A 22,662-nucleotide genomic window follows, 5' to 3' on the forward strand; every position below is an offset into this window, starting at 1 on the left:
AATATTTGATGTTAAACGAAAGCCCTGTTTCCCCTGAATAAAATGATATATAATAAGTGTGGGTGCATTTAATATGAAAGAGGTGAATTACGGTTCGACAGACATATAGCGCAAATGCCAGGTTTTGTTTATGTTTTGTTTTGATCACAACTTGTACATTTGGCTGTGGTCTTAAGGGGTTAATAAATAATAACAAGACTGGCCTACTAAGAGCAGAATCCCTGCCAAGAGAATGGAATATATAAGGCCAGCAAAACTTTTCAGAAACTTGACATCATGGCACACTTGTACTAAAGCACGATTTGCAGCTTTTCTCAAACTCTACATACTATGTACAAACCTGTAAAAGCAAGGAACTCCTGTAAACATAAACACAGAGACATTGATACAACAAGGAATCTGTAATTGTTCTATTGCAGATGTGATCTACCGATACACTCCTTGCTCTTTTGGTATAATTATACCAATCAAATGTTAAATGGCTCCCTAGAACCTTAGACAAATGATTCTTGCTATATTCTGGACTCCCAGGAATTTAGTTTGCATGGACAGAAAAATTATAATTACTAAAGCAATCACGCAATTTTTTTTCCCCCTGTATCAGAAATGTGTCAGTGACAATATGTAATATAATACAGTTACTATAATTAATGGTATAAAAACACATAATGTGTTAATTGCAAAGGTGGATATATATTTGTTGTGAATATCCGAAATTTTATTGAAAAATATTGCTAAAATGTCATATACAACTGCGGTCTGGCCTATGAACAATATCTGTTAGACATAAAGTATAAGCGCATACCAGTTGATTATCCAGATGAATATACATTAATGCCTGTCTTGAAACAAAAGGAAATAGCTAAACTATGCAGATTCCTTTATATCTACTGGACATTTACTTGTGGATTAACCCCTTCAGGACCGCTGACGGTTCAGGACCGTCAGCGGTAAAACGTGCGTTTGGACCGCTGACGGTCCTGAACCGTCATAACGGTTTTGGGCTACTTACCTGATCGCCGTCGGTCCCACGGCGGCGATCAGCTCTCCTCCCGGTCCAGGGGGACTGCCTGTCTGCCCGGGCAGTCCCCCCTCGGCAGATCAGGACCCCACGGCCATGTGATCACTCGATCACATGACCGCAATAGGGGTCTTTGTATCTGCCTGCAGGGGGACTGTCTGTGCTGACAGGCAGTCTCCCTGCAAGTGAAAAATCAGAAATAAAGTTAAAAAAAACAATCAGTGTAAAAAAAATTATAATATGTGTATATATATATGATATATATACATGTATTATATCTATATATATAATATATGTATATGTATCATATATATAATGTCACACTAAGTGTATTTTTATATTTATATATACGTATATTAATATAAAAATACACTTATATTTAAATTACACACGAATATATACAATATATATAATAACTATATATATGGTATATATATATTATTATAAAATACAAATAATATGTTAATAAAAATAAATAACAAAAAATAAAAATAATTTTTAATAATTAAAAAAAAATTATATATATATATTCAATTTTATTCTAACAGTATTTTGATATTGATATATATATATTTATATCAAAATACACTTAGAATGTAATGATATATATATCTATGTATAAATAAATAAATAAAAATAATACGAAATATACATATGTCCACATACAAAATTACATTAATAATTTCATAAATATACACGTAGACGTCAAATATATAAATATGTATATATATTAAAATTCTACGTGCATATTTATGTAATATTTTTACCTAATTAAGTAATTTTAATGATTGCAATTTGAGGGACCTGCCTGCCAACCCAGGCCAAAAGTCCAGATAATTTAATTTGCTAGCACTGTGCTTAACCCTGTAACTTTCTATGACACCCTAAATCCTGTACATGGGGGTACTGTTTTACTCGGGAGACTTCGCTGAACACAAATATTAGTGTTTCAAAACAGTAAAACATATCACAGCGATGATATTGTCAGTGAAAGTGAAGTTTTTTGCATTTTTCACACACAAACAGCTCTTTCACTGAGGATATTATTGCTGTGATATATTTTACTGTTCTGATACACTAATATTTGTGTTCAGCGAAGTCTCCTGAGTATAACAGTACCCCACATGTAGAGGTTTTATAGTGTTTGTGAAAGTTACAGGGTCAAATATAAGGCTTGATTTTTTTTATTGAAATTTGTCAGATTGGTTAGGTTGCCTTTGACAGCGTATGGTAGCCAAGGAATGAGAATTAGCCCCATGATGGCATACCATTTACAAAAGAAGACAACCCAAGGTATTGCAAATGGGGTATGTTCAGCCTTTTTTAGTAGCCACTTAGTCACAAACACCGGCCAAAGTTAGCGGTTTTTGCATTTTTAACACACAAACAAATATAAATGCTAACTTTGGCCAGTGTTTGTGACTAGGTGGCTACTAAAAAAGACTGGACATACCCCATTTTAAATACCCTGGGTTGTCTACTTTAAAAAATATGTACATGTTAGGTGTGTTTCGGGGATTTATGACAGATAACGGTGTAACAATGTCACTATTGATACATTTAAAATATATATATATTGAAACAGCAATTTCCTACTTGTATTTATAGGCCTATAACTTGCAAAAAAAAGCAATAAAGCATGTAAACACTGGGTGTTTTTAAACTCGGGACAAAATTTTGAATCTATTTAGCAGTTTTTTTCATTAGCTTTTGTAGATAAGTAAAAGATTTTTCAAGTAAAAGTCCAAAAACATGTTTTTTTTTTTATTTTTCACCATATTTCATTATTTTTTTTAAATACAATATATGACATAATATAAATACTGGTATGTAAAGAAAGCCCTTCTTGTCTTGAAAAAAACAATATATAACTTGTATGGGAACCGTAAATGAGAGAGCGGAAAATTACAGCTAAACACAAACACCACAAAAGTGTTAAAACTGCTCTGGTCCTTAACGTACAAACATCGCAAAAACAGGCCGGTCCTGAAGGGGTTAAATCCAAGCAGTGGCCAGATTATTTGATCTTAACAATGTATCTTTACATAATTGAATCATGATAGTTAGATATTATATGATTACAATAACAACTGCAATTATTAATAATGTTTTAAACTTAGAAGAAAATGCAACATGTTTTTAATAAATCATGAACTACTCTGTATTTGTTTAATTTGCAGAGTGGTATGATTAATATAATCTAATTAGTATGAAGTACTTCAACAGTGAAGTACTTCAACAGTTAAATTTTAACTGAAAGAGTAGAGATAGGGAGGAGTGAGATAATGAAGAGGGGTAAGAAGGGGAAAAGGAGGAAGATATAATTAAAGAATTACATGGGAACTGTTAACAAAAAGAGCGTTAAAATAATTCAATACAAAAAGTCTATATAGGATATAATCCAGATCATAATTTTTCCAAGACCTTAATTGTGAATATAAGAAGGGAGCCAAATAATTAAATACAATATTTCAGGTACAGATATAGCACACAAATGAGCACTTAAGGTATTGGGAAAATAATGAGAGGGTAAAATAAATATACTAATTATTAATGATAAAAAGCACAGATATTAACTTTCTCAAATCTTATATAAATACATTATAGAGATATTATGATATTATTATATTAGGTAATATAGTAATGATGAAATAGGAATGACACAAGTTTAGACACCAGAAACTAGATTAACAAAAAGGTAATTACTACTATTTATCATGATTAAAGGGTACAGTGATAAATATAATTTTAAAGAAAGAAATAATGACAAAGTATTAATGAAAAATAAGGGTATCATGGTTAAGGAAATTAAAGGATGGGGATTCCAACAGATTTTTTTTCTTTTCTTTCCCTTTCCCCTTCTTCTTCGTTCTCATTAGAAAAGGAAGGAAACTTTGAATGGATTGTAACAGGAAGAGAAATGTATTATGAGACACATTAGAACAATCGTTATGGTATCTTTATCTTTTTTTTTTTTTATCAATAGATATCTCTTTTGAAAAATACTAAAATATTGAATTAATGTGCAGCATTATTGATCAAATAATTCCTTATGTAACTAAAGTTTAGAAACCTTAATATACTAAGATTATTTGCATGTTAGGGGCAAGTTGTATATTCCCCTCTCTTTCATTTGTTTTGAAAAAAAATTTCCCCTCTCCCTCATATATGTGCCTAATTTTATCTAACGCCGTAATGTTATTTTACACCTGGGCTGCAACACCACACCGATAGTATCACAGTAAAGAAGATACTATCAAAAGGTCCCAGAGGCTGGGGATGGCCTCAGAATCCATTTCCAAATTCCTATCTTTTAGATGGGGAAAAATATAGTCGTACTAAGTTTGTTCAGTTTGTTTTTTGTATGTGTGTGAAGATACAAGTTATTTAGAGGCAGAGGGTGTGGAAGGGGGTGGGGAGGAAGGGGGTTGGGAGGGTACGGTTTGAGGGGCAGGAGAAAAAGAGACAATAGTGAGATTGTTGTCTCTTAACACTCAGGGCCTCAACTCCCCTCAAAAAAGGAAACTCTTGTTTGATTTTTTAATAAAAGAAAGGATCCAGATAGGATGTATTCAAGAAACTTATTGGAGATTAAAGGATAAGATTAATTCTTCCATGGATAAACAAATTAGCAGGGGAAAAACAATAGATAAAAATGTAATAAACCAAGCAGCTAGATTCTCTGCTTGAAGAAGTGGTTTTATCAGAGTCTGTTCAAACAGCAACTAGATGCATACTTGCAAAAATAGAATATTTAAGGATATAATTTCTCAATGTAGGGTAATAGCAGCTTGATCCAAGGATAAATCTGACTGCCATTCTAAAGGTCAAGATAGATTTTTTTTCCTAGTTTGTTGCAAAATAGTAAGTGCTTCAAACTGGGTTTTTTTTGCCTTCTGTTGGATCAACAGCAAAAAACAAATGTGAGGAAGGCTGAACTTGATGGACGCAAGTCTCTCTTCAGCTATGTAACTATGTAACTATGTCAGACCCTAAGGAGGGCATCCCTGATAGACATTTGGAAGATTTTTCATCCTAAGGAAAGGATTTCACTTGTTTTTCCAAAACGCATTGTGCCTATTCCAGAATTATTTTTTAGGTGGCGCTAGGGCAACAGAATTAGCAAAATCATCAAGGATAATAACCATACCCTGGTCCGACCATAATGCCGTATATTTGGAACTGAAACAACAATTTTGTACGATAAGACCAGACTGGAGATTGCAGGGCCGGTTACTTATGCCGGAGGGAAATAATAAATAGATTGCAGATATGATAGCACATTATTTCTTAGAAAACTTGAACTCTGGAATTTCTCCAGACATTAAATGGTGCGCATTTAAAGGATCACTATAAGGGCCCCAAAATGTACTATTTAGCAGATTAGCAGCAAAACAATTAGAATGTTTACAAGTGCGCAGTAAGCGCACTATTTGACGCTTCTATTTGACTCTCAGATATGAAGTGCACCGCAGGCCCCAAAATTTACTATTTAGCAGATTAGCAGCAAAACAATTAGAATGTTTACAAGTGCACAATAAGCACACTATAAGACGCTTCGATTTGACTCTCAGATATGAAGTGCACGCCCTAAAATGAACTATTTAGCAGATTAGCAGTAAAACAATTAGAATGTTTACAAGTGCGCAGTAAGCGCACTATTAGACGCTTCTATTTGACTCTCAGATATGAAGTGCACCCCACTAATGTACTACCCCACTAATGTACTATTTAGCACCAAAATAAAAATTACTTTTTAAAACTCCGATGTAACCGTGGTATTTGAAGCTTCTATTTAACTCTCAGATATGAAGTGCACCCCACCCCACTAATGTACTAGTTTGCAGAATTCTTTCCTAAGCTGTCCCTATCAGCGGCAGCATCCTCTCCCTACACTAATAAGACTGCATGTGTGTGCGGCGCTACGCGACTCCAGCTGATATATAGAGTCTGAGTCACATGCTGCACTGGCCAATCACAGCCATGCCATTAGTAGGCATGGCTGTGATGGCTTCTAAGGGCACGCAAGTCAAACGCTTGTTGATTGGCTGCCCTGCAGGCTTTCAAAACGCGCCATTAAATCGCTGAACACCGAACTCCAACCCAAACATACAGTGATATGTCCGTGTTCGGGTCCAAAAAACCTAATGTTCGGTACGAACCCAAACTTTTAAGTTCGGGTTCGCTCAACTCTATTCATTATCTATACTTCGAACTCTTTTTTTTTTTAATCTTATATGTATTCTCTCTTATGTAGTGTCTTGTATATATGCTTGTATAGTTTATAATCAGGTTTTTTTCACCTGTGGCACCGCCTCCCCCTCCACCTTATTTTGCTTTGTCTACTCTATAGGGCCTGTGAGAGAGCCCTATTTTTCAAGTGTACTGCCTTATATTTATCTCTGTAAGGTCTAGTATATTAGCGCTGATCCTTTGTACATATTTAAATCTTGAGCCTTGCCTGATTGTTTACATTTTACATTTAGCCCCCCATGGGTGGGGGATGGGGGTGGACAATAGGTCCCCCCAATTAAGCGGCTACAAGATGCAGCTGCGGCACAAATATAATCGGTATTTCATTAATTCAAATCAAATTCCGATCCGAACAAAAAATTCCAAACTGCGTCCTAACTGTTCTCATTCTTTTAGGACAAAATTAGGTAGTTTTGCCAGCGTTCAAATGCCAAATGAAACAGCACGAGAACACAGGAGGAAAGGTGAAGTACTGTGGGAAATTGCTTTGACCACAGGAAATGGAGCAGACTTCTCCCTTGGGTCAAAGCTGGGCAAGGGTAGGAAAAAAACACAAGACAAAATAGTCCCTACTTTGTCTTATGTTTTAAAGAAAACTAGATCAGATAGGAAAAAATGAAGAACAGAGGGAGAGAAAAGGAAGTGATTGGGGAAAGGTAATTTCAGCATGACTGTGCCGCTTTACTGACTTAGAATTATGTGCCTACAGGCACTTGACATGTAAATCTGGCCCAGTGTGTGGATGCAAGGCTATATATGTGTGATTGATGGCAGTTTATGTGTATGAAAATGCAGAAAGGTGTTTTCCATGTATGTCTGTAGATACATGAACTATCTGCCTCCAAAGCACACTATCACTTGGGTATCTCAGTATCTCACTCACCCTCCATTGTCCTTCTCTGCCTCAATCCCCAGTTATGCCTCTCCTCTGTCCTACCCCTTGCCAGTTCCAATATCCACCTTCATCCATGCACAGAGCATTCACACCAAAGCTACAGTAGCTCAGAGTAATTGAAGCTGGCTGCATGTGTGCAGTAAGCGGAAATGGCCCACAACTTTATATGGTGCGGACCACTTGTTCACATTATGTAAAACCTGTGATTGATACTTCTGCAGTCTAGAGTGCTCAGTCTGCTCCTACTTATCCAGTTATACCCAAGTTTTTTTTTATCATTTATTTATTATTTATTCATTTTTTGACTATTATTGACAAAAATACAAAAACAGACATAGAAAAATTTGACCGTACAAAACATAAAATCATGCTGAACAGTCAATTTAAAAACACTCCTACCTTCCGTAAGATCACACATTTCCAATATGCTGCTTTCCTTTTTACTAAAAAGGAGGAACATATAAAACATCATACATGTCTGGCAGGGCAGCTTCTATAGAGATTGAATATCATCACATCTTATTCTAGGGTATTTATTTATCATGCTAACTCAGGGATCGATTTTATCGAAAGGTCTCATTTGTAATTCCTCTTCAGAGTAAAATTTTGGTACTTCTCTATTCCTTTTTCCATATTTAATTGGAAGAGGAGTTGATTTTTAACCTCAATCCATAATGGCGGAATACAGGATTTCCATTTTCTAGCTATACTGATCTTTGCTGCCAGCAAAATATGTACCACTATGTGATACTCTGCTTTAGGCATTTTGTGAAAATGTAAGTGTAATAAATAGGATTCTGGCTTTAATGGGAGTTTGATGTTACTTATTGCTTGGATTTTATCCTATATCTGTCCCCAAAACCTCTGAATCGGTTCAGAGGTTTCAACCATGTATGTAATAAATCGCCTTTCTGCGATTCTCATCTCCAACACCTATCAGTGTGGCCAGACCACATCCTGTTTAGATGAGTAGGAACCAGATAAATGTGATTATTGATCTTAAATTACATTTCTGTTAAATTCAGGCATCTTACTGATTTACAAATCTTTTAAAAAGCTGTTATTAATTATGTTTGAGTGAATTTAACTTGAATGTCTCTTTCCCATTTCTCTGCGGCTTTGGTTGGGCTTATTTTCTCCCCCAGTCTTAGCAGATCTTTACATAAAGCTAGCGTACCTTTTGATTCAGTCTTTCTTTGGATTATTTGTATCTTTGTAATTATTTCTTTGGGTTCTAGGCATAGATGTTTCCTAATGTATCCTTTTATTCGTAAAAAAGTAAAAATGTCACCTTTAAGTTCATGTGCTTTTTCAGAAATGTCTGTCAAAGTTTTAATACGTCTATCCATTAATAGATCATTTATTGTCCTTAGCCCATTTCTATGCCATTTGTGCAAATTAATTTCTAATATATATATCTTATAATATATTGTTCACTAAGTTTCCAAGAGAAGTATTTATTAGGACTTTGTTGCTTAACTTTATTTTCTTCCTAAATTTCTGCCAATTAGTTAAAATGTGCCTCATAAATAAACACCATCCCACTATTGGCCTTTTTGATGTTTCTGTTGTCCAGAATCCATGCACTAAGTATTTCTGTTGTGTTAGGTCTTTTTCCACCTTGTACAAGTTTTCTTCTCTTGAAGATTCCTTTTGTGTCATAAATGCATGCATCAGCATGCTTGCTTTATGATATTCATATATATCTGGCATAGACAAACCCCCTTGGGCGGGTCTCAATTTAAGACAATCTAATTTTTAACCTTGGTTTTTCCCTACGCCATACAAAGTTCCTAAATGCAGCCTGAATCATAGATAGTCAGCTATTGGGGACAGAAAGTGGTACCGTACGAAAAAGATATAACCACTGGGGAGGACATATGATCTTAGAATATTTATTCTTCCCCAGAATAGGAATTCCATCTTTCAACTGATTAGACGTTTGTTTAAGAAGAGGTAAGAAATTTTCTTCTAATATTTTATACTTGATGACCAAACAAATCTATATTTATTTTTAAATAGCTCTTCAGTTTGAACCGAAACGTTGTTCTGAACCCTTTAATCCTATAATTATCTCTAATCTGAGAAGCCCGCGGTTCCAGTGACATTATTTATACAATGGGGGAGAGCGGGCAACCCTGCCTTGTTCCATTTGCCAGATCGAAAATCCCCTCTCCCCCCCCGAGTACCCTTGCAGTTTGAGCTGAATACAAGACCATAAAGGCCTCCAACATCCACCCATTCAAACCAAATTCCCTTAAAACTTCCCTGGGGAAAACCCACCTGACCCTGTCGAACGCCTTTTCAGCATCCAAAGACAGGGTCAGGTGGGGTATACCCTCGGATTGCACTGCGTCTAAAATATCTATCAATCTCCTGACATTATTTATAGATGATCTTCCAGGGACAAAGCCCCCCTTGTCCAGATGGATCAGTGTGGGGACAATCTGCTTTAACCGTGCTGCCAGTACAGCAGAATATATTTTAATATCAGTATTAATGAGCGAGATAGGTTGATAATTACTAATCAATTCAGTGTCTTTTCCTTTTTTTGGTATTGTTATTATATTTGCTTGCAATAATTCTTTAGGTACATCTTTTCCTTCCGCTATCAAATTAAATGCATTAGTCAGGAGTCCCTTTATAACATCTTTCATTATTTTATAAAACAAATGATTAAATCCATCCGGGCCTGGTGATTTCCCCTCCTTCATCTTGCCTATGGCTATTTCCACCTCATTCTCTGAGATCTTTGTATTTAATATTTTAGATTGATTTTCTGTTAAAAAGGGTAGATTTATTTTATCCAAATTTGTTATTTGTTATTTGTTCTGAAATAGGTTTAGTTTGAAGGTTATATAATTGGTAATACATTTCTTTAAAGGCTATCCCAATCTTTTCTGGAATCAATAGTATTTCGTTCTTTGACCTTATTACCGTAATTATTCTCTTTGATTTTATTTTTTTAAATCTCTTAGACATTGTTTTATTTTATTTTTGACAATCTTTATTTAGTTACATTTCCATGTCAAAGGTGGGTAATAAACAATAGGGGTATACCGTTTGCTTTCATCCACACGCAGGTGGTATAATTGGTGAACAAAGTGGAAGCATCAGAACAACAACTGTAACTGTCTGGTATATTCCAGAGTGGTGTCATGCATCGTTGCTTAGCAGAAAGACAATCATCGGCCCGCTAAACAATCTACATTTATTTGTATTATAAACTATTATGATTGTTATAAATGTTATATTTTTTTTGTATTTTTTTTTTTCTAAATTATTTTCTGTCGTACAAAAGGTAGTGTGAGTTTCGTCAGTCAGGGAAAATACATTTAGCATGAGCAGGTAGCGCAACCCGTACAAGGCTGAACCCCTGACATAGCACCGACCCGGCAGCAAGAGCCTTCCCGTTGGGTCCCCAAGCTTGTGAGGTGTGTGCCCGCATTTTCTCAGCCCTCTAACGAAGTCCGGGTAGTGTCCCAGGTCTGTGCGGTGGTTATCCGTCAGGGGCTATCCCTCCGGTGGTCTGAGCTGTTTGGGGTGTCCAGTTAACGTTTGGGCCAGGTTATCTAGTTTCCCGGCGTCCCTATAAGGACCTGTCGTCTTAAAGTGTACCTTCCCCTCAGCAGACTTCTGAGAAACCTGTTAAGGTAGGCTTATCCCCTTAAGGACCAAGCTTCTGGAATAAAATGGAATCATGACATGTCACACACGTCATGTGTCCTTAAGGGGTTAAGGGAGGACATCTGAGTAGCCCAATGTCTGGGGAGAGCCTCAGTTTTACGCAGTGTCATTCTGCCTGCTGTGCATGCGCTATGTAGGGCAAGTCACGGGAGCATCGGGATCCGGCTATGTGCCGGGGACCTAGTGGTTCTGTTTCTCAAAGCCTGTGCTGTGCTACCGGTTGATTCAGGTTGTCAGTCCTGGACAGTTCCAGGTCTCTGCAATATGGGTGAGTAGGTCAGGTGGGAGTTAAGTCGTCTCGTTATCAGTCTAGGTCGTGGGGAAGACTGTCAGCTGTCAGAGAGGGATAGGTGGTGGGTATCTATGTCCTTGAAAGGCAGGGTGAGTGTTGTGGTGTACTGCAGGTTTCAACTAAGTTGGTGTGAGGGCCACCGTTCTGTCAGCCACGTACGTGGTCCATGGATACCAGGTCAATGCACACTGCTCCAGTCTCCCGTGTAGGTCAGCTGTCAGGGACTCCATTGTGTGTATGTCTTCTACCGTCGCTACCCACTGCCTCAGGGTGGGCGCAGTTGGCTGTTTCCACATCCTAGGGATGAGGGATTTGGCGGCGTTGAGGAGGGGCAATTCCAGGGATTTTTTGTATGCTTTTAGTGGGCTACGGGTGTGATGCAAGAGCATCGGTAAGGGTGCCAGGGGAATGTCGGAGCCTGTGATGTTGTTGATCTCCCTTCTAATTTGTTCCCAGTAAGGGGCGATTACTGGGCATGACCACCACAAGTGGATGTAGGTGCCAGGGTGTGTACCGCAGCGCCAGCATACGTTTGATGTGGCGCATTGCATGCGGTGCAGTGTGTCTTGCGTTCTATACCAGCGTGTGAGCACTTTATAGTTCAGTTCCTGAAATTTTGAGCTAATGGAGCATTTGTGAGTGAGGGTGAAAATCTTGTCCCAGTCTTGTGTAGTGAGTGTGACTCCCGCATCTCTTTCCCAGTGGTCTTTAAACCTAAGCTCGACATCCCTAGTCGTCCGGGCCATGAGTAGTGTGTAAAGAGTTGAGATACCCCTGGTGATGTGTGTGCGGTGTACGCACAGGGTCTCGAAGTCGGTTAGGGGTCTGTGTATGTGCCCCTGTCCCGGCAAGGAGGAGTAGTATGATTTAATTTGGCAATACCTGAACTGTTCTAGAAATGAGGGTGTTCTGTCGGGGCAAAGCTCTCCGAGCGTTTTGAGACCGTTGGTACTGAGCCACTGGCGTCGATATGGCCAGTCCGACGGCTGAAGTCCAGCTAGGTCCCCGCGCGTCAGCGTATCTGCCAAGTCCGGGTTATGTGTGAGCGGGGTTAGGGGGCTGGGTGCAGTGGTGAGTTGGAGACGGTATCGGGTAGCCGTCCAAACCCTCAGGGTTGCGTCTATGAAGGGATTCTTAGTTTGTAAGTCTGCGTGTGTGGCCGTGTGTAACCATAATTTGGAGGGTATACGCCCCTCCGACTATTCTAATTCTAGAGTGACCCATTGTTTAGTGGGATGCTGTGCGTGCCAGTCTATGAGTCTGTGTAGGTGTGCCGCTCGGTAATAGGACTCTATGGAGGGCAGGCCAGTTCCCCCCCGCGGTTTTGGTAGTTCCAGTGTTGTTCTTTTGATGCGCGTAGGGCGTGAATTCCAGACAAATTTGCGGATGGCGGTCATCAGGGAGCGAAAAAACGCTCTGGGGACCGCGATCGGCACTGTCTGGAATAAGTAAAGCAATCTGGGCAGTAGGTTCATTTTGACTGCATTAATGCGTCCAAACCAAGAGATATACTGTGGGGCCCATTTTCTCATATCTGCCTGTATTGTTTGCAGCAGCGGGTGGTAGTTTTGATGGTACAATTGGGTCAAGTCTTTAGGTAGCCAGATGCCCAGATATTTCAATTTGGCGGGGCACCACTTAAAGCGGAATTGGGTATGCAGCGTCGAGGGTGGGTCCTGTGGGGCAGGCAGGTGGAGGGCCTCCGATTTATCTGTGTTGAGCTTAAGGTTAAATAGAAGGCCAAACCTGTGGAATGCGGCCAGAAGATTAGGGTGTGAGACCCGCGGCAGGGTGAGAAAAAACAACATGTCGTCCGCGTACGCGGCCACCCGGTATTCTCGATGACCGACAGTGAACCCCGTGATACCCCCATCCCGTCTGACCGCCCCCAGGAAGGGTTCCAGGGAGAGGGCAAACAGGAGGGGGGACAGTGGGCACCCCTGACGGGTTCCATTTCGAATGGAGAAGGGGGCGGACAATGCTCCATTCACCCGTATCCGAGCTGTCGGGCTCGTGTATAGGGAAAGGACCCAAGCTCGCATGTGTGGACCAAATCCCATATGTGTGAGCGTTTCCTCTAAGTACACCCAGTCAACGTGGTCAAATGCCTTCTCTGCATCCGTCGAGAGCAGGAGTAGCTCCCGACGTTGCGACCGGGCTACTTGCAGAATGTTGAGGGCTTTGATGGTATTATCCTGTCCCTCCCTCTCGGGGATAAACCCAACTTGATCCGAGTGTACTAGGTGCGGCAGGTGTTTCGCAATTCGGAGGGCCAGGGTCTTGGCGAACAGTTTGAGATCGGCATTGAGCAGGGATATGGGGCGGTAACTAGCGCAGAGCGTTGGATCTTTGCCTTCTTTGGGGATTACCTTAACAATGGCCGCTAGAGTGTCGGTGGGAAACCGCTCCCCGTTATGTAGTGTGCCAAGACCTTGTAGGAGGTTTGGCAAAAGGATATCACGGAACGTCCGCAGATATGCCAGCGGGAGGCCATCTGGGCCGGGTGCTCTGTGGGCTTTGGAGACTTTTAATGCCGCTGCTAATTCGTCTATCATGAGGGGTCGTTCTAAGTCCTCTACCATCTCGGGGGTCAGTTGTCGTACTATGTGTTGGTCCAAGTACTCGGCTATTCGGTTGCGGCGTTGGGCCTGTGCGGCGCCCGGTGCAGGCTGAGGGATGTTATACAAGTCGGTGTAAAAGTCCACAAAGGCACGTTGGATACCGTCAGGTAAGCTGATTCCGGTTCTCGTTTTGAGTGTGTGTATGTGGTTGGACCTACGTCTGTCCCGGAGTTGTCGGGCTAAGAGCCTGTCGCTTTTATTAGAGTACTCAAAGAAGTGTCGGGCTGACTTCCTCAGAGTGCGCAAGAATCCCTTAGTTAAAATGTCCCGTCTCCGCTTCCTAAGCTCCGTCAGTTGGTGGAACTCATCGTCCCTCAGGTTTTGTTTGTGTGCCTGTTCTAAGGTGGCGATTTGTGCGTGTAGGTTGGTCAATTGTTGTGCGAGCTCCTTTTTGCGATGCGAGCATATTTTAATGTAGTGGCCCCTAATGACGCATTTATGTGCCTCCCAGACGGTGAGGGTGGGGGGGGTGTCCGGTATATTATTGGTGTCGAAGTATTGGGTCAGGACTTGCCTGGCTAGCTCCCTATCCGCCAGGTCGAGCAGTAGGGTTTCATTCAACTTCCATTGTCGTTCCGCGGGTTTATGTAGGGGGGACTGGATGCGTACAGAAACAGGGGCGTGGTCAGAGTCCGTTATAAGCCCTTTGTGGGCTCGCTGGAGCAGTGGCAGGGCCTCCTGTGCCATTAGGATATAGTCAATTCGGCTGTAGCGCTGATGGACAGCCGAATAGAAGGTGTAGTCTCTGGTGTCCGGGTGCGCCACCCTCCAGCAGTCAGCCAAGCCACAGCGGGCCAGCGCCCTCCCTGTTGAGCGTATGCAGTGGCCTGGTATCGAGGTTTCACCTCTGGATGTATAACCTAGCGTCCAGGGGCATGTTGAGATCCCCTGCCACTATCAGGAGGCCATCCCTGAATTTGTTTAGTGAGGCAAGTGTTTTAGCTAGGAAGACGTGTTGGCGTCTGTTAGGTGTGTACAAGCAGGCAAAAGTGTATGTGGTCTGTGCAATTGTTCCCTTAATAAAGATGTACCTACCCCCTGGGTCTGTCTTCTGCTCTAAGCAGACGAATGGGACCGTGCTGGAGAGTAGGATTGCTACCCCAGCCTTTTTCCCGTCTGGGTGATTGGCATAAAATCCTGTGGGGTATCGGCCATTTCTAACAGTCGGAGCGTCCGCGCCATGGAAGTGGGTTTCCTGTAGAAATGCCACAGAGGCACGTTCAGTCCACAGTGTGCGGAGTAGTTGGGACCTCTTTTCTGGGATATTGAGGCCTCGCACATTGTTGGACCATAGGGTCAGTGGCATCGGCCTATAGTTGGAACCCATCGCTGGCGGTGTGTAGTGTGAAGTGTGTGTGCAGGTGGATGTGCGTAGATAATAGGAGGAGGGAAGGAGGGGTAGGGTTAGTCCGAAGTCTAGGAAAGGGGAAAGTCTGTCCGAGAATAGGGCAACTCTGACTCGTCTCGGGTTTTGTCGCCTACCGGTGCCAGGTCCCTAAGGGGAGAGTCACCTCAGTGGCCTCCGAGTATATGTACAAGTGAGTCCGTTACGTGGGGTATGTGGTCCCTCTGGTCTGGATCGTCTGTAAATGTCGTGGCGAGCTCTTCCCTTGGCTCCCAGCTCACCAGTCGCGTCGGGCGGAAATTCTGTCCGAGCATGCACCCGACCCCGGGAACCCCACCCACTCCAGTCGTCCCCCCCCTCCGCCACCCATGGGCGAGCTACCAAGATGACAAGGGCCCCCAAGTCTACGTCAGTGTGCTACTATGTCTAAACATTCCGTACATTGCCTAAGCAAACATTAACAAACATATTAAAACCATATAACATGTACAGTAAACAATTGTGGAGCGCGGGTCCCCAACCCCACAACCCCCGTGTGTTCCCCGTATCCCCGCCCCAGCGACACCCCCCCATCACTGAGACTCCCATAGCAGTCCAGAAGGTGCATGAGTCCGGGTTATCAAACAGGCCCAACCGGCTAAATCGGTATTAAATCTTCTCGGCGGGCCGCCCCCCAAAAAAAAGAAACAACAAAAAACTTTTGCTTGGTGGTAGACCCCCGGATCCCACCCTCACTCCACCCCCCACCCAAAGTTAGCTAGTGATCCCGGCCGTGGTGGCTGAGCTAGTCTTAGCGTGGCATGTTCAGGCAGAGTCTATCCCATGGGGGGTACCCCCAATGGATATGAGGCTGCGGCTAGGCCACCCCTTGCTTGTGTGGGCCATAACCCCGGGTTTCGGGTGCGGGTCAGGGGGTAGAGTACATACCAAGATGTGCCGCGGCTTCTGTCGGACCAGTGGAGGGTTGGGTCCGTGCAAGGCGTCCAACTCCCACAGGTGCTTCCATGGGTTGGTGGCCAGGCCACCGGAGTCGTCTCGTGGTTTCGTCCTGCAGTGGCTGGGAGGTCACCGACGTGGGGGCAGGACAGCGGTCGGGGCAGCAGGGAGGGTGATTAGTGGCCTGTAGAGTAGGGCTTCATTATACTTCGTGGCTGTCCGGGCCGCCCCGCCGAAACCCGCTGCCTGTGAGGCCCATGCCCGGCCTGTCGTTAGCGGACCGTGGATGCTGTGGTTGTCGCTCCAGGACCCAGTTGGGGACTGCCACTGCGGGTAGGCCAGTGGCTCGTATGAAGCGCGGTACGTCCGCGGGCCTGCGGATAATGTGCCAGGTAGAGCCAACCTTCGCCTGCAGGCTGAAGGGGAAGCCCCATTTGTAAGGGATCCTCCGTTCTCTGAGGATGCAGTTAGCGGGCGTAGCGCCCTCCTGGCCTCCAGCGTGAGCACGGAGAGGTCTTGATAGAGCGATACCTGTCCGTCTCTGAAAGCGATGTGCTGTTGATTTCGCGCCGCTCTCATGATGTCGTCTTTTAAGGCGTAGGAGAGCAGGCAGCAGATTGCATCTCTCGGTGGTCCCTCAGTGGGCATAGGTCTCAGCGCTCTGTGGGCTCGTTCGATGCCATATTCTACCGGGGCTCTGTCCCCCAGAATATGGGTGAACAGGTCAGTTAGGAGAGCGGGTAGCGTTTCGTCTGCGTTTTCGGGTAGGCCCCTTATGCGGATATTATTTCTCCGCCCGCGGTTGTCCAGATCTTCAAGCTGTCTCCTCAGGTCTAGGAGGACATTGCCCTGTCTGGAAGTGGCTGTGTCTGTGGCTTGTTGGTGCTGTACAGTCTGGGCTCTGTCTGCTTCCAGGGCCTCAACCCGGTGTTCAAGGGCTGTCAGGTCTCTCCTCACCTCCATCACTTCCTCCCTGATTGCAGTCCTGATTTCAGCCAGCCTTGTCCGCCGTGGACAGCATATTGGCAGTGATCTGGGCCACATCTGCAGCAATTTTGGTTAGGGATTCCCCTCTGGGCGAGCCCTGTGTCTGGCTGTCTGAGCTGCAGGCTCCTGGGGATGCCGGCGCCATTTTGGCTGCGGCCGGCGCGGACCGCATGTCTCACGGCGTGCAGACATAGCCGTCCATGGGGCCCGAGGTGCGACCCGGGGAAGCGGCTTGTTAGGGACCTGGCGTGTGGGGTCTCCGGGATTTACCCATCCCGGCTCGGTAAGTGCTCGTTGATGGGTGCAAGTGTGAGCTGGGGCCGCGGAGCAGGCTCGAGATGCGACCTACTCCATTCCCCTTCAGGCCACGCCCCCCCCTGTGTCGACATTGTTTTATTAACCTTATTTTCTATTAAGACGTTCTAAGCCTCTATTAACTCTATCTAGAAGTAAGTCTTTTCTGTTTTTTTCCACATCCACTTTTTTTTGTGTTAGCTCCCTATCTGGGTTAAGTTTGTTCTGTCTAGTTAGCTCCTCAAGTTTAATATAGTAATCTGCTAATCCATAAGGATTTTTTTCTTTTCTCTCGCTCCCATTTTGATCAATTTGCCTCTAATCACACATTTATACACACACCATGTCATGGGGGCAGCAACCTCACTCTCCCAATTTTCCTTAAAGAAATGTTCTGTTATTTTTTTCAATTGTTGTTGATCCTCTTTATTTAGCAAAAGATTGTTTATCCTCCAGTTGTTTCATCCCCTTTTTTTGCATTTCCTTTAGTTCCAACACAACAGGATTGTGGTCTGAACACACTAAGGTTCTGATTTCTATTTTTTTAATTAGCTTAGGTAAGTGCCTTTCTCCAAATATCATATTTATCCTTGAGTAACTTAAATGAGTTTTCGAAAAAAAGCAAGTGTAGTCTAAAACCTTGGGGTGTGTGATCCTCCACATATCCAACAGAGCATTATCCCTTATAAGTTCCCTCAGTCTTTTTGCGTTGTTAATCACATTCCTATCTGTTTTCCTACAGGTACATATTTTTTTTTATCTAACTTTGGGTCCATTGTACAGTTAAAATCCCCCATAAGTAGCAAACTTCCTTGTTTTATTCTGTCAATCTTAATAAACATATTCTTTATAAACTTAACTGGAGATTCATTTGGTACATAGAGATTAACCAAAGTAAAAGTCTCAATACCAATCCTACAAATCAAAATCACATATCTAGCTTTCAAATCACTTTCCTGATATATTATTTCCGGAGATATATTTCTTGAAAAGAGGATTGCCACTCCTCTCTTTTTCTTGTTCTCCAAGGCGGCACTAAATATCAGCGGGAAATCCTTAGATATCATTCTTTTGGCCTCACCAGTTATCCAGGGGGTCTCTTGGAGAGCACATGTTGATTGTTTTAAAAAGTGATATTTTTGATTGTTTTAAAAAGTGATATAGCAGTGATCTCTTTTGTGGTGAATTAGTCCCTTGAGCATTCGATGTTGCTATTCTAATGTTCCTTTAACCCCTGTTTACACCTTCTCTCCATAGCTGCACTGCCAGACTTACAAAAAACACCATAAAAAAACATTAGAGACAACACAAAATAAAAAACTTCCCTACTGACCATACACACCCCCAGTTGAGTTTGCTGACAAATGCCTGTGGAAATTAATATCATAGATCTATGGCTATGGAGCCAAGACAGGTGCACCATACCTAGGCTCGGGCGCTTCTCGATCTCTACCTCTCTTCATTACCAATACTTAATTGTTTAGAATTGGTTTTGTTTTATTTATTATAACCATAATTCTAAGTATCGCTTACTTTCCTTTCCATCAGGAAGTTACCTCTTAAATTCCCATATTTCTTTTTGAATTACATAGCATTATGGTTAAATTCAATCCTGTTTCGATAAATATCCCTTAAACTTCTCTCCTTTTCCTCCCTTCTATCTCCCTTTCTGCAATTTATATCCAACAAACTCTAATAATATCCTTCAATTATAACAAATTTATATATATATAATTTTTTTAATTTATTTTTTAAAATTTGTTATAATTGAAGGATATTATATATATATATATATATATATATATATATATATATATATATATATATATATATATATAAATGCTGCACATTCTTCTTTAATCGTATTTGTTTCAATCCCTAAATTCTTATATTCTCTCTACGTGCCAAATCTATTAAGGTTTTTCCTTTTTTTTTTTTCTTTTTTTCTCCCTTTATTATCATTATTGTGTTGAACTTTAATATAGTAAAGTTACTTAATTTTGTATGAACATTACAGTGAAATATATCTTAAGTATGTGTTGTACTTTATTTCTAGGCAGAAAAAACATGTGCAATCTTTTTATATTAAATATACTTTATCTTATTATTACAGTACTTTAAGTTAAGTGACCTATGTTGTGCTTTCTCATGAAATATGTGTTATGCTCTGTGTCACGTGGACTCCATCCCATTACTTTACCCCTCAATTTCATCTACATTGTGTATTATCTTTGTATGTTACATGCTCGTTATTACAATTAGAATATACTTTTTAAATTAGACAAACCCTAACCTTCCTAAATATCTTGCATATTAGCTAAAAAAAAAAAAAAAGAGAAGTCCATTGAATATCAGTTATGGTAGGTTAGAGATTCTGTTTTCTCTTATCAAAATACTTAGATGTTCAGATGTTCAGGAGAGTCAAAGGAAAAAGTCTTATCTTCATATGTAATAGTGAGCTTGGTTGGTACACTTGGTACACCCCATTTGTAACGGATATTCTTTTTTCTCAACATTCCAGTAGATATTGCATATAATCTTCTTTTAGATCTTGTGTAGAAGGAAAGGCCGGCATTACCTTGATCATATCATACGGCTCTTGTCGAATTGTCTCCTGTTTAGCTCTAAGTATATTATCCTTAATTCTCGATGTGGAACAACACACAAGTATGTTTCTTAGTAGATCTTTGGTTGATACAGGGGGTCTCCCTATTCTGTGATATCTTTCCCAGATATATGGCTGGTCTGCTTGTAAAACTCAAAGTTTGATGAGGATTTCAGAGAGGGCATTTTCCATGTTTTCTTTAGTTATGGATTTGGATATTCCACGTATTCTCACATATTTTCTTCTGGAACGATCTGCCAAACCGGCCATTTTCTGTTCCATTTCTTCCATTTTCTTTTCATTTTGTTTATTTGTTTCTTTATACTTCCTAACTTGGGCTTCCAATATCTCCAATTTGTCCTCTTGATCTTTTACTCTATTGCCTAGTATAGAGATTTCTTTCTTTAAGTCCTTCATATTAATTTGAATTTCCTGTTTTATTTTCTCAAGCTGTGTATCTAGTGCGGTTATTAATTGCTCTTGTAAAATGGATTGATTTACTGAGGAGGCAGCATTTCCATTTCCAAGGACCTCTGTCAATTGTGTTGTTTTATCTTCCATTTCACTTGCTGTAGATTTTTCCATTTCTGTACTTGCAGAATGAGGGTGAAAAAAGGATAATCTCTTTTCAATTTTAGTCTCCTTTTTTTTTGTTGGTATCTTATTTTCAGATGTTCTTTTACCCGCCATGTTAAAACATTTTCCAGGTTATTTTTTCTCTTTTTCTTTTGCAGGTTTCAGATAGGTTATTAAAAAAATTGAGCTTAATTTAGGAGATCTACCCCTTTATCATCTATTTCTATATTCAGTTATACCCAAGTTATCATGAAGATGAGTTGAATTTATATTTCCATTCTTTTAAAAGTGTTTATTCCTAAACAATTAGTGAAGTAAATTAGTTGATAATTAAAAAATGAGGCCGCTGTTTTCACTGCACCTACGAAAATAATTTAGACATCATGTTTCCTTTTAATATAAAAATGCAATTAATTCTTTTTGGCTGCTTTGGAGATATGGGCCATATTTTGCCATCTAGAGACACATTTACAACTTTTAAAATTTTTAAATTATGCAGTCATTATTTATTTGTGGATCTGCTCTAAAATAAAAAGTCACTACACAGAACAATATTTTTTATTCAGTGTGTAGTAAATAGTAGGGTGTTTTTGCCCTTTGTCCATGGTAGTTTCAAAAAGCACCAAGCAGTACAATTCTTTTGTTTAGCAGTTTAAAGTGACAAAAAGAATAGAAAAATGCATTACTTAAGTTAGAATTATCCTCTTTATTGCAATGATTGCATAACAATGGGATCATAAAACACCTTTTTTTTTTTTTAAATTCTTTATTTTTGGTGCATAGGATAAACAGTACAAATAATCTGGCAATGCCCCAACAGCTGTTGCCGAGAGATCGTTTAACATAGATCAGTGTTAGTGAGGCATGTGTAACAATGCACATTTTGGTTTTTTTTTAAGTAGTGTGAACATTAGATTGTTAGTACAGGCTATAAAAGTAAACATCAAGAGTGTATTTCTGTATGCTTAAATAAATTTAACCACCAGGGGGCAGCAGAGCGCTAGGTTTTCCACATGGTCTCGCTTCATATTTGCTCTCTATGGGGAATTACAGAAGGAGATTCAGCTGCAGTTTACACTCGGGATTTTTGTAAAGGTAAGGTGCTGAAACACAGGGTTTGCCATAGTCCACAACCTTATACATACATATACACATGGCACATATAATATATAATTAGCCTCCGCTTGATCCTCCCTGCCTCTGTGCTGGATCGGTCAGTGTCCTTGATGTAGTCAGGTCTCTTGCCAGGGAGGGGTTAATCTCTTGTTGTGCTAGCTGCAGCTTCTGGTGTTTGAGAGAGGGAGCTTGTGACACAGCAGGGTTAGAGTCCCGATTGAGTTCCCTCTGATCCTCCGGTGACCATGGTGAGAGATTGCCTCATGTTATGCAGGTGTGAGCCTTCCTTACTTTCTGAGCGTTTCCTCCTTAGAGTTATTTGGTGTGCAGCAAGAGTGTGTCTGTGCCTGTGGGTCTCCTGTTCTGCCGCTGGTGATTGATGCGGCGGCCATTTTGTTTTTCGCCATGCGGTCCCTATTTGCGCCGTTTGTCACTGAGGCTACATAGGAGATTGCTGCTTCCCCGGTGGGGTCCGGGATAACCCCCCCGGCCCACAGGGGGGGGTGAACGGGGCCCTCGTTAAGTGCATGGGAGGTCCCGCCGGACTAAGCACGGGAGACCGGCCGCATCTCCCGCCAGAGCCTCACGACAGGCCACAATCCCAGCCATCCAGCGATCATCCTTGCCGGCAGGACGGGGGTCAGTATTCACCCCTTAAGTTGTGCTCGGGTCCCCCCTCGCCTTCTTGTAGCAGCTGTTCGGGTATTCAGGAGAGATTAGGGTGTTTTGCGCTGGATATTGGGGATTCTTTGAGGAGCAGAGGTGCCCCACGTCCAGCCAGCTCGGCGGTCAGGCCCCGCCCCCCCATAAAACACCTTTTGAAAGAGGTAGTTTACTTTTTTTACTAAAAAAGACAGACATTAAGACAGAGGGTCACAAATGATACAAATACAGTTTTCCATTTTGTGTTTTTACTTAACTCCCTCAGCAAAGATTTTCAATAGTGGTTTTCTATTCATGTTAAATTTCCATTGATTGCAGAAAAGCTTGCCCCTCTTACACATTTATTTTTTATCTGAGCATTTGAATCTCTT

Source organism: Pelobates fuscus, chromosome 6 (genome assembly GCF_036172605.1).
Source record: "Pelobates fuscus isolate aPelFus1 chromosome 6, aPelFus1.pri, whole genome shotgun sequence".
Classification (NCBI taxonomy): Eukaryota; Metazoa; Chordata; class Amphibia; order Anura; family Pelobatidae; genus Pelobates; species Pelobates fuscus.